Source organism: Cavia porcellus, unplaced genomic scaffold (genome assembly GCF_034190915.1).
Source record: "Cavia porcellus strain 051 isolate PalLab524CR breed Dunkin Hartley unplaced genomic scaffold, mCavPor4.1 scaffold_15, whole genome shotgun sequence".
Taxonomy (NCBI): Eukaryota; Metazoa; Chordata; class Mammalia; order Rodentia; family Caviidae; genus Cavia; species Cavia porcellus.
In genome coordinates, this window is record NW_026947498.1 from 44,253,720 (window position 1) to 44,265,696 (window position 11,977).

The 11,977-nt window shown below is 35.3% G+C and overlaps 1 non-coding gene across 1 annotated transcript; it reads left to right on the forward strand.

The window, feature by feature from the left end:
• Positions 1-107, forward strand: LOC111755066 (U6 spliceosomal RNA). Its single transcript, XR_002789654.1, has one exon. It is a non-coding gene; the product is annotated as a U6 spliceosomal RNA (small nuclear RNA).
• The last annotated feature ends 11,870 nt before the right edge of the window (positions 108-11,977 follow it).

Genomic DNA, 11,977 nt, shown 5'->3' on the forward strand with positions numbered 1-11,977 from the left:
GTGCTCGCTTCGGCAGCACATATACTAAAATTGGAATGATACAGAGAAGATTAGCATGGCCCCTGCGCAAGGATGGCACGCAAATTCGTGAAGCGTTCCATATTTTTGAGGAATGGATAAAAAAGTTGTGGTATTTCTATACAATGGAGTATTATTCAGCTATAAAGAAGGATCACATTGAGATATTTATCAATAAATGGGAGCAGCTTGAGACCATACTCATAAGTGAAATAAATCAATCTCACATATATGAATATCGAATAGTTTCCCTAATGTAAGTAATGATTCAAATATATAAAAATATGTGGTAATCATGATTCCCCATTATGTGGCCTTGAAGCCTTATAAAATTTTCACTTATTAATTACAAAGGCTTTATTCTGGGCTTCTTGATATGGAAATATTTGAAGCTATAGTATATGAAGTTTTATCCAAATATTTCAAGGAAAAAGACAGACACTATGGTAACTACTATTAAATCGGGTTATTTGGTGGTAAAGCACAAGGTTGCTGAAACAGTCATGCTTTGACCTCTATTGTTATATTGTTATGTCCTATTTTAACTCAATCTCTCCCTTATTCTTTAAAAAAATTATTTAGTTATTTCTTATGTTTGTTTTAATTAAGGGGAAAAATTAAAAATATTAGGATATATAATAGTAACTCTTTTTGATTTCCTGTTAACTTGTTTTGAAGTCCTGTAATACTCCCACGATCTTGTTTTGACTGATTAGACTCTGTTCCATTCTGTGCGATAGTATCAAGTTTGAGGGTATAGGCAACTACTTTGAAGGCAATAAGATTCACTAAGATGCCCATTCTGGTTTGACTATTGTCTCCTTTGGAAGTCCTGTAATGTTTACAATGCCTAAGTTTTATTGGTCTTGTTCTCTACTGTTTTGTCCAACTTTATAATATCTAATGAGATAGACAATTCTTTTTAAGGAAACAAGAGACAACATTGATAACCATTGTTGATAACCTTGTACTCTGTTCTACATCATGTGCTATGTCTATCCTTGGTTTTGACTGACAGCTTTGTTTTGCCATATTTGACTTTATTCTCTCCCCCCCAAAAAAGTAATAAGAACTAAGGAGTAATAAAATCCAAAATGTGTAAATTTTGTTGTAAAAAAGAGAGGGGGAAAAAAAAAAGAACTCTAACGGATATAACAGCAAGTGTGTTTAGGGGTGTTAAATAGCTGACTATATTAATGTTTTTGGATCATTGAACACAGCTGTTTGCAGTCTCTCTGTTTGAATGTCCACTTTGTATTCTTTGATACTGTGATTTGAGCAACTATTTCCAAGATGATAATATGTAATCTATTAACAGGTGATTTCTTACTGTTATGTTTTTTTTTGTAGTTCTGTATTATGTGTACCCTTATACTGCTTTGTTTTGTTTTGTGTTTTTCTCTTTTTCCTCTTAAATAAAATTTTTAAAAAAAGAATTTGTACTATTTATGCCTTATGTCCAATATTAAAATATGTTTACACTCTCAAAGCAGGAGATGAGGCTCTTTAAAAATGTTACAGGCTTGTTCTGAGTTTCATAAGTTGTTGTACATGGTTGATTAAAAGATCTATTATTCTCATGTAAATTGATCATCGACATTTAGAAACAGCTATCCTATTCTATTCTAATGTTCTTATAACTGCTGTCTCTCCCATTTATCTTTAATGTGTGCAGCATTACATTGTCAAAATACTCATCATTTAATATAGCACATTCCTTTCCTCTATGAATGAAGCCCTAGCAATTACATTGCAAAATAGCTGTCAATTCATGGCTCGTATTTAGTGTTGAGATTCTCCTTTCCATTTGGAAATCAGCTGCTCATTTCTAGGATGACTCCTAAGATGCACTGTTTTAGGAAGTAAAGTTTCTTGGAAGTAAATGCTCAGGTACAATTTCAAGTGAATTATTATATGAAACAAAAGCTCTCAGCACAATGGAAGATGAATAAATAAAGTTCAGGAAAGAAGCAATAAATGGTAAGGTCTTATCATCTGTCAATTAGTTTTAAGCCGATCTCATGTGAAAGCTGTAAATCACAAAAGTCAATGCTACGTTCCACCAAATTACCTTTAATCATATAATAGACCAAAGTCTGTGCACAAAATGAGATTAGCCTGTAGCTCCTGAAGGTGAAACTGCTGAAGATTTGGTTAATGGCAATTCTCTGGAGAAGAGAACAGATGTGAGATTTTATCTATCCTGTACTAGCCTGTAATCTCTGAGAGCCCTGTGTACTAACTGGCTCAGGGCACCTTGGATAAGACATTCAATATCACATGAATTTTATCTCATATGAAGTTACAAGATCAATTACAAAATTACAAGATCATTTTGTACATGATATTACTATTTAAATCACTTATGGCCATGAAATAATTAGAAACTATATATTCATATATTGTGTATAATTATGGTTCAGTTATATTTCAATAAACAAAAACAAGCTATAGAATGGAAAGGAGAGCAGGAGTGACAGAATGATGCCACAAACCTGTAACTCCAGCAGGCTCGGGGATGAAGCAAGATTTGGGGGACATTCTTGATCTAATTCACAGAACCATCTCACAGTGATGTAGGAACATGAGTCAAGGAGTAGGGTGACTCTAAAACCCACTGCTTAGCAAATCAAATACAGGAAATAGTGCCAATTTGGAGTTTGTATTTTACAATAACATTTGTAAAATGGATATGTGACTAATTAATTTGTGTAGAAGTGTTAGGGCAGAAAAGATCTATGATGAAATCAACAAAGTTATCAGCCTCAAGAAAATTTTAAGTGGGGCTCTTTCCCTCCAGTGACAATACACCTGGGTCATGGGTCTAAGTGTCAGCAGGAAATGGAAGTGGACAGAGTGCTTTTATTTGAGAGGAGGAGAGGGTAAGTCAAGTCCTTTGACTATGGATCTGGGGAGGAGGACTGGGGTCAGGGGTGCCCACCCTGAGGACTCCCATTGGTAGGCCTTGTAGATTTCTGGGTCTGTGGCTGGATCTGTTGCTGGGTCTATCAGAGAAGAACAAGGCACTGTGGCTAGGTCTTGGGTGTAACAGGAGGCAAAACCACAGGTGCAGTTTATGTGGAAGGAAAATTTTGTTTCTTAGGGAAGAGGATAGTGGGTTTATACTTCACAGCAAGTGGCTACATTCACACCACATACTACACTGAGGACCAAACATGAGTTCTCATTCAGCAAAAAAGGAATAGCTAAAAACCTGTGCTTCTGTAAGAAGTCAGTAAATAAACAAATAATGCAGTCCATGGTTAGCACACAAATACACACTACATCATGATTGAACATACTGTAAAAAGATGAACCGGTTCATTGGGCAAGTTCTCCCTAAAGAGCAGACTTTGACAAGAGCGTGCTAGCTGCACAGAGCCGGGGGAGATCGTTCTAGGCAGAGTGAGTAGAAAGGATCTTGGCACATTTTAAAAACCTGAAAATATTCTAAAGATTAGTGGACCTGAAAGATGACAAGGTGGTTAAAGGTGTAAGAGATGGAAGAAATGCGTGGAGGCTTTATTTACTAGGCTGTGAAATTTGTTTTTGAATCAAAGTATGGCTTTTGCAAGCGGCTGGGCAGGGGACAGAAATGATATCTAATTTGCTTTTTAAAAGTCAGTGTGGCTACTGTGTTGATGACGGGTTGTACAGAGACCCTAGTGACATCCGGAAGGTTAATGGAGTGTGGACGCAGGATATTTGATACAGCTTTCTTTCTACTTGTGCTCAAATTCCAGGAGGTCTAATCTAAAACTACTACAGCCATTTCATTTGACTAGAACTAAGTTCAGTGGCCACATGTCACTTTAAAGGCCAGAAAATGCAGTCTTTTATTTGGGGAATTTACACTACGGGAAAGTAAAAATGAGTATGCAACAATCAGGAAAGGTGGAATGAAAGGGATATAGATTAAAAACAGTTCAGAATTTGTCACAGATGATAGTTTAAATTAGTAAATAGAGTTCTCAGGAAGGACTGATGAAGTTCAAGAATATAACATCTGGAAAGCAGAATGCGGCGCAACTTCATAAACAGGTAACAATGCATTCTGCATTCATTTAAATAAAGTAGCACTTTCACTCTTTAACCTGCAACACCTAATTTCAATGTAAATATAAATTAGAATTTTCTAGAATATGTACAATTTCCTTGTTGAGTGGGGCGTGCTCCTGTTGTAATTTTACCAGCTAAATGTGACATATTAATCTCATGGTGTCTCAATATGTTTACTATTAAACACTCTTGCAAGCTTTTCTTTTTATGGCCGCATATCTTTTCCAAACTCTGAAGTTAAAAGATAATATAAATAGTATCATTTGCCTTAAATTTTAAAATTTTTCTGTTTTGTACAAATTCAATTTATAAGTGATAATCAGATGAACTACAAAATACAGACTTATAAAACCTCTAAGAAGGTTTTTGAGTCCAGCTGATATTCTTAAATTTTTTATTTAGCCGCACAAAGAGGCATCTAAATTGATGCTGCAGGTAAACATAATGAGAGCATATAAGACCATTATTTTTTTCTAGCAAATGTTAAAATTACAAGATACCTACCTCATAATTATGATGCCACGGAGCAGAGGTGACTGTAAATTCAAAAGTGCTGTATATGTCACTTAAGGCAGTACTTTTGCTTTCTAGTATAAAAGAAAAATAATAAAATGAAATCATGTTGGGACTGGGGATTGACAAGTGCGAGGTTTTTAGTTTGATACTCTGCCTGGTACACATATACACACACATACACAAGAAGAAATCGTGCTGAAATTTTTAAATTAAACTCCACACTTCCACAATCAATAATACTAGTTTAATTAGCATTCATGTTGTTGATTAAAAGATAAACAATGAGCTGGGATTTAGCTCAGCAGCACAAGCACCTGCCTGGCAAGTGCAAGGTTGTGAGTTCAATACCTGGTACAAAAACAAACAAACAAAAAAGATAAACAATGAAAAGTCAGTTCTTACTATGAGATAAGGAAAATTACTGAATTTTAATCTTAACATCATGCCAGAACCACTAACAAGTACTATCCTATTGGGACTAATATTTAACTGTTAGTTTTTTCAAAGATTTTACTGAGTGATATATATACAATATTATATTAAATTATATATATATATATATATGTATTTATTCTTTTAAAATTGTGTCTGTTCATCTGCATTACCAACTTGAAAAGATGAAAAGACTTTGAAAGAAGTGATTTGATTGTGAGGAGACTAACCTCATCAATGGGTAAGTTTATCCATGAGTTTATAGCTGAGTGGGCTTTAGGGTGTGGGTCCAGCTGGAGGAAGTAGGCCCCAGAGACAGGACCTCGGGGACTGCATCTGTCCATCAACTCTCTTTGGCTTTGCCCCATTCTCCCACCCTTCTGGGGTATTTTGAGCTGTCTTCCTGTGAATGCTCTACTTCCATGATATTTGAGCCTTAAAATTAAACAATCATGATTTGAAAACTCTGAAAATGTGAACCAAAATTTTTTTGGTTCACAAAATAAGCTTTTCTTTTAAATTATGAGGTTTGGAAGTTTTGTCCAGCAACAGAAAAGTGAACAGTTCAGAAAATTTCCAATAGAGAAGTGGGGTCATTACTGTAGCTACACATGACCATGGGGGCTCAGAAGCCTTTGTAACTATTTCTCAGGAGGAATGTGTGATTTGGTGATGTGGGCTTCAGACTCCTCGAAAGCTATAAACAGAGACTGATAGATGATTATCACAGTAGCTCAGAAGCTCTGAATGTTAAACAGAATTTAGAATAAAAATTGTACTCAAGAAGCTCTAGACTTCTGATGGAAAGAGAGAATTCTTTTGACAATTGGACAAGAGACCAAAATGCTATATTCTTACAAATCATTTTTCTACAGTTTATCCACATGCTAAAACTCTGTAAGGCTGAGTTCAAGGTGATGCATTAATTGGTCTGGTGGAGCAAAAATACTATAGGACCAGCATCCCTGCCTGCTAGGAGATCCTGAGAGGCTGCTGAGTCCCTGGGAGTGGAGTGAAGCTGCAGTGGATACCACAGAATATGGAGATGCCAGGAAAATGGAACATGGTCCAAAAAGTTATAAGCAAGGAGCAGAACCAGCAGAAGAATGAGGTCATGGTGTATTTGAAGATCAAATGTATTTGAAAGATGTAAGGTTATTGAGAAATTAATCATAGTTTAAAGATGTGTAATTAAGTGTCAAATTGACAAAGTCATAGACTTCAATCAGTTGAGCTTCACTGTAGTCTTGACTGGACTGAGAGACTCCTGGAGAGGTGTCAGATTGTGAGGGCAGTAACCTCATTAATACTGAGTTTGTACTTGAATGGGCTTTTCTGACGTGGGGTATAGTTTAAGGAAATGGGTCAAGAGAGCATAACCTTGCGGACTATATTAGTCACTGAAACTTTCTTCTTTGGCTCTTTGTAATCTGCTCTGCTTTCCAGCTGCCATGAGTGTAGCAGCTTTCCTCTGTGATGCTTTTCCCCCAGGGGGACTGAGATCTCTGAAAGTGTGGGCCAAAATGAAGCTCTGTGCATTTGGATTGCAAATGAGAGATATTTTTGCCCCCAAACAGAAAAGCAACAAATGTGATTCTAAAACAATCATACAATTCAGATATCTGTCAAGCTACCTAATATATTGTATGCTCTAAATACATTAAACACTGACAATCAATAAGCTGAACATTTTCAGTAAGTATATATATATATATATATATATATATATATATATATTCAGCTATATCATATATATCATGTATACTTGTTTGTATTCCTAACAACCTAGACCGTGAAATTGTCATAAAAACATCTACAAAAATATGTTTAATATTTGGAAACCTTTTGATAAGAGTTTCCGTTTTAAACCTATAAAATTTTTTCATACTTGAGTTCACAAAACAATTATATAATGCAGAAACGAATGCAGAATCATTATATGTATTTTAATATGAGTAAATGCAGAGTGAGAAATAAGCGACATACCCAAATTCACATAAAAGCTGATGAATTTTCTTAGAATATTCAATTTCAGTATTTAGTTGTTCAAATCTGGAATGTTCCCTGAAAGTCCACATGTTAAAGGTGAGTCCTGAGACTGGGGGGCTGTAGAAACAAGAATGGGGCCTTGGTGAGTGCTTTGCAGTCGTCGTGAGCACATGCTCTGCGGAATTATGGCTCAGGCTGTCTCTCTTCTCTGTGCTCACGATGTGAGCAGGGTTACTTCACCACAAACTTCATGCAGTCTTGTGCTGCCCCTTCCTCATCAGAGGACTGAAACTATTAAGTCTTTCTCATCTAGACTGCAATCTCTAAAACTGTAGGCAAAATTAAACCTTTACTTTTCACGAATTGACAATCATACCTTAAGTGACTAATACATTTATTTCGCTGCCCCTCATCTCTGAACTAGGGTGGAGATTTATGCATTCCAGGTAACACCTCCATGAGATACTCTTAGAAACTGGTTCACATTTATTTACTATTCTTACCATATTGAATTTTTGTTAGAAACATGTTTTTCTTACTTTCATGCTATTCTGTTACTTAAAATGAAACATTCAAGCCGACATGGAAGCCAATCTGAGAAAAAAACTGTCAATTTGCCTGTTTATTAAAGTGTGATATATTTTTGAAAACAATAAAATATATATCTTAAATAAAAATTATCAATCAAATAAGTGTTTCCTAGATGTGAATGTATGGGCTACTAACTAAAGCAATGATTTCCTTTATTTTTTAGCCTTCATTATTAACAGTTCTTAAATCAAACCTCACAATTACTATTATACTCATATTGTATTGTGATAATATACTATGTTATAATATCTATTAAGTATAATAATATATGTTAACCATACTGATATAAAATCTCATATTTTTAAACCATTTAGAAATTTTGAATTATTCACATTTTACTTTAAAATAATAAAATTTAAGTTATGCAAACATTGGAAGTACTACTGAGGACTTTGAATATAAGCATTTTACTATTTAGCCACAAAGAAAGATAAATTTGAGTTATTTTTAGGAAAATGATTGCATTCTGAGAACAAAATGTTAAATGACATTAAACAAATGTACAAGCTGAATACCACATGGCTTTTCTTATATGAGAGAGTTAGGAAAAATATATAAAGCAAAATAAATGATAGGTAATAAGAATTAGGAGGACAGATCTTTCTCAGTGGAGAAGGGGATCGCCAGGAGGAAGGGAAGGAGCACTGTAAAAGGATTTAAAGTGTGTTATGTATTTGTAATAATTCTCCACAAGACATATAAATAGTATATGTATTATATGCGTATACAAAGTAGGATAAAGGTAAATATAATTTTGGAATGTCATTAGTAAATATTAACAGAGAGCTGTATGATGATCAGTATTTGACATTTTCATGTGGTAGATTTCAAAGCTTGAAACTACCAAAGGTAGCTCCACCCCAAAATACTGTTTATCTTGGAGTCTTGCAAACTTTGTCCCTGTGAAAAGAGCAAACTTTGCAGCAGCCCTTTGAATTCTATTTCTTTGCTGTAATCTGCAAGTGACAGAGCCACAGCCACTGCTCATGGGTAGCCTAGCAGCAAATGGGAAAATAAACGGGTTAAAATAAATTAAGAAAATTTATTTACCTTTAAAACATGTTTTGATGTAATTACTGTTCACTTTATCACTGAGTACTAAGTACTTATATTTTGCAATGTTGTTAAAAAGTAAACACAAAATATTCACTCTAAAAATGTTGCTATAGAGTGAGGGTGAATACCGGCAAGGCCCAAGGGTGCGGGGAAGAGGGCTCCCCTCACCAAGCTGGCCTGGCTTGCTGCTCACTCAGAACCAGGGAAGGGCACCCCTCGACTCTGGAGGCGCAGGCGCGTTTTTAACCAGCAAGAAAAAGTCACCGGGGACTGGCATGTCTGGAGCAGAGCGGGGTTTGGGCCCCTCGGCGCTGCCCTGTCCTCAGAGTGACCGTTTCCAGGTTGCTGTTGGAAGACTCCGTCCCGCAGCCCCGCGTGCCCAGGCGGTGCCAGGCGTGCAGGGCACCGGAACCCTGTGCCTAGGCGTGTGGCCAACAGTTCGTGGATAATTCAGAGGAAGTCTGCAGTGGAGGCCCCCGGGAATAGTGGACAGTCTGCCAGTAACAGGCATGAGCCAGAAAACTCTAAATAATGTGGAGGAATCCTGGGCTGGAGTGAGCGTCCAGAATCCTGAGCCCCAGAGTTTGGGGTTATTGCTCCCGCTGCCTGTCAAGGAGTTGCCGGCCTCCTGCACACTCTACCGGCTCCGCAGGTCTCCAGCTGCCTGCCCCAACCTCAGTGACCCTCTCTCAATCCTAGGAACTGGGCTGTCAGAGGCCCAGGATTTTATGAATATTTCTGATCAACTTCATAAGCTACTGATACATTTAATGTTCATTTTTCTAGTATTGTAAATAAGTTTATGCAATAAGAAATAATTTATAACATTATCTGATCACAAGTAATAGAAATATTCCTTTAAAACTCAGTAAGCATTTCTATGTGCATCTGAAAAGAATATGTACAGAAGCAGATTTATTTGCAAATTTGTGAAGTCTTCCTCTGATCTTTATAGTATTTATTCTTGAATCTTATACTACCCACATGTAGTGATTTAAGAGTACATTTTCCCTGTAAATACATTAATATTTTTCATCATTTAAATAATATTTGAGTAAAAATTGATGCTTTAAAAATAGCTTTCATTCTTTAAAAAATTTCAAACTTTTCAATAATCGAGGCAAACCTAACTAAATTACTTTGTATTTTATTTCATTTGCGAAAGTCAGACAAGAAGCATATAACACAGAATTATGATACAGAATTTTTTATATCAATTTAAAATTTACCCATTCCAAAATAACCCAAGACGGACTGCTCATAATAAGTATTGCTCAATTGATTTTCAAAATAATTATTCAAGTTTTTAAAATGTAAACTGTCATAGTTTTAAAAATTGGCCCATTTTACATTCACGGTATTGGAATGATTTTGATACATTTCTATGCAGTGTAAAATGATTCATGCATGTGATTGGTTTCATAAATTGTGATTGATAATTTAAAAGCTATGAAGAGGACTTTTCATCCTGTGTTATCTACAATTTGGTTTATTCGTAGAACAAATTTCAGGTCATAGATTTTAAAACATGTGACGTTTTTACCTCTCAGAAAATAGTGTATTTACTTTTCGATTCCTAATGCTGCTTATAAAACTAGATACAATTAATTGTGTACTCTGCCACATGTAGGTTTTAAGATAGCTATGAACACTGGAGAAGGCAACAGGATATCTATAAAACATGTAACAGTACAGATTTGGAGGAACACTTGACACAAGTTGTTGGAGGGGGGAGGTATCTGGCCACTTACCTCATCTTAGTTCCAAAGTAGAGGAGAAAAGATAAGTCCTTCTATTTTAGAAACACCATATTCTAACCATCTCCAGGAATGAAATGTGTGCCAATAGCCTGGAATATGATCAAAGTAATTTAAAAGATACTTTTGCAAAGTCAGCACTGAGAGAAATTTTATGATAATCAAGCAAGACAAATATCACCTGAAAATTCACGGCTATTGTTTGATTTATGTGACCTTAGTCTTAGCCAGCTTTGGTGCTATAGGTCTATAATTTCAGCTATTGAGAGGGTAAAGAGTCAGGAGGGTCACCATCCCAGGCCACTAAGTAAGATCTTTTCTAAAAATTAAATTTGAAAATTGCCTGGCGATATAGTTCAGTGATTCTTGAGATCAATGTCCAATACCACAAAATAAACAAAACAAAACATACAATATTTTAAATCCTTAAAGTTTAGGAAAATGACTCTCCTGAAGTCTGAGGAGAGACTGTACGAAGCTATGAGAGAAGTGGTCAAGAATCACAAAGAGAACAGGCCTCACAGGTGACATATCAGAGCTCATGTTCACGAACCTCAGCAAGCAGCCATAAACGTCTACCTGGAGACCTGAGAAAGCACTACTCAGGTTATTAACCAGAAGAAAGAAAGGAAAGGAAAGGTACTAAAGTGTGATGACATCATCACAGATCCTTTTCCTCCTTAGCAAAAAAGCCTTAAACTAAAAGCAAAACAAAAATATTTTAAGGAAATAAAATATTGTACAAATATCTCCCATTGATATAGGCAGAAATAAACAAATATTGCTTTACAAAATTTAGGATTTATAAGACAGTATCACCGTGATGTGAGTGAAGCAAGGCTATTCCAACAATGAGAAATAAATTATTTACCTATTAAAAGACTAAAGATGATTAATGGCAAATTTCTCATACATGTGGCACAAAGAGGAAATGATTAAAAAGAATTATAAGTAGGAATTACTTTTTCAAACACCTATTATAAGTATGTTTTAATATTCATATTCAAAATGACAGTGAAAGAACTAGAGGCCAATAAGTAAATGAAAAAAGCAAAACAAAATAGGGTTGAACATGTCAAACTCCAACCTGTATATGTGAATGTGTGTAGTGATAGTATCAACTGTGTCTCAATAAAATGACCAAATAATTAAGGAAATAATCAGTAAAAAATAAATGAACTAGAATTAAAAAGCAGAAAATTGATTATGTAAACCTACTTGACAGTTGTACATGGTACTATTTTAATGTAAAATATATCAATAAATAGAAAATGAGAAAAGATATCACTCTTTGCAAATGAGATGATTATCCAAATAAAATATCAATAAAAAGCCAAAACATGTTTACAATCCAGTGATAAGCTGTAAGAAACAAAATCAGTATATAAATTAGATATGTGAAATATCCATTATCACAGGAAAACCAGTGGAATTCTTACACATAAATCTAACAAAATGTCTGTGAGAGACTTGTGTTGAAAATAATAAAACTTCCTCTTCCGTAGTCCTCCTGGTGTTTGTTATCCCTGTGTCCTCTGGGCTTCCTCTTGTGACATTCC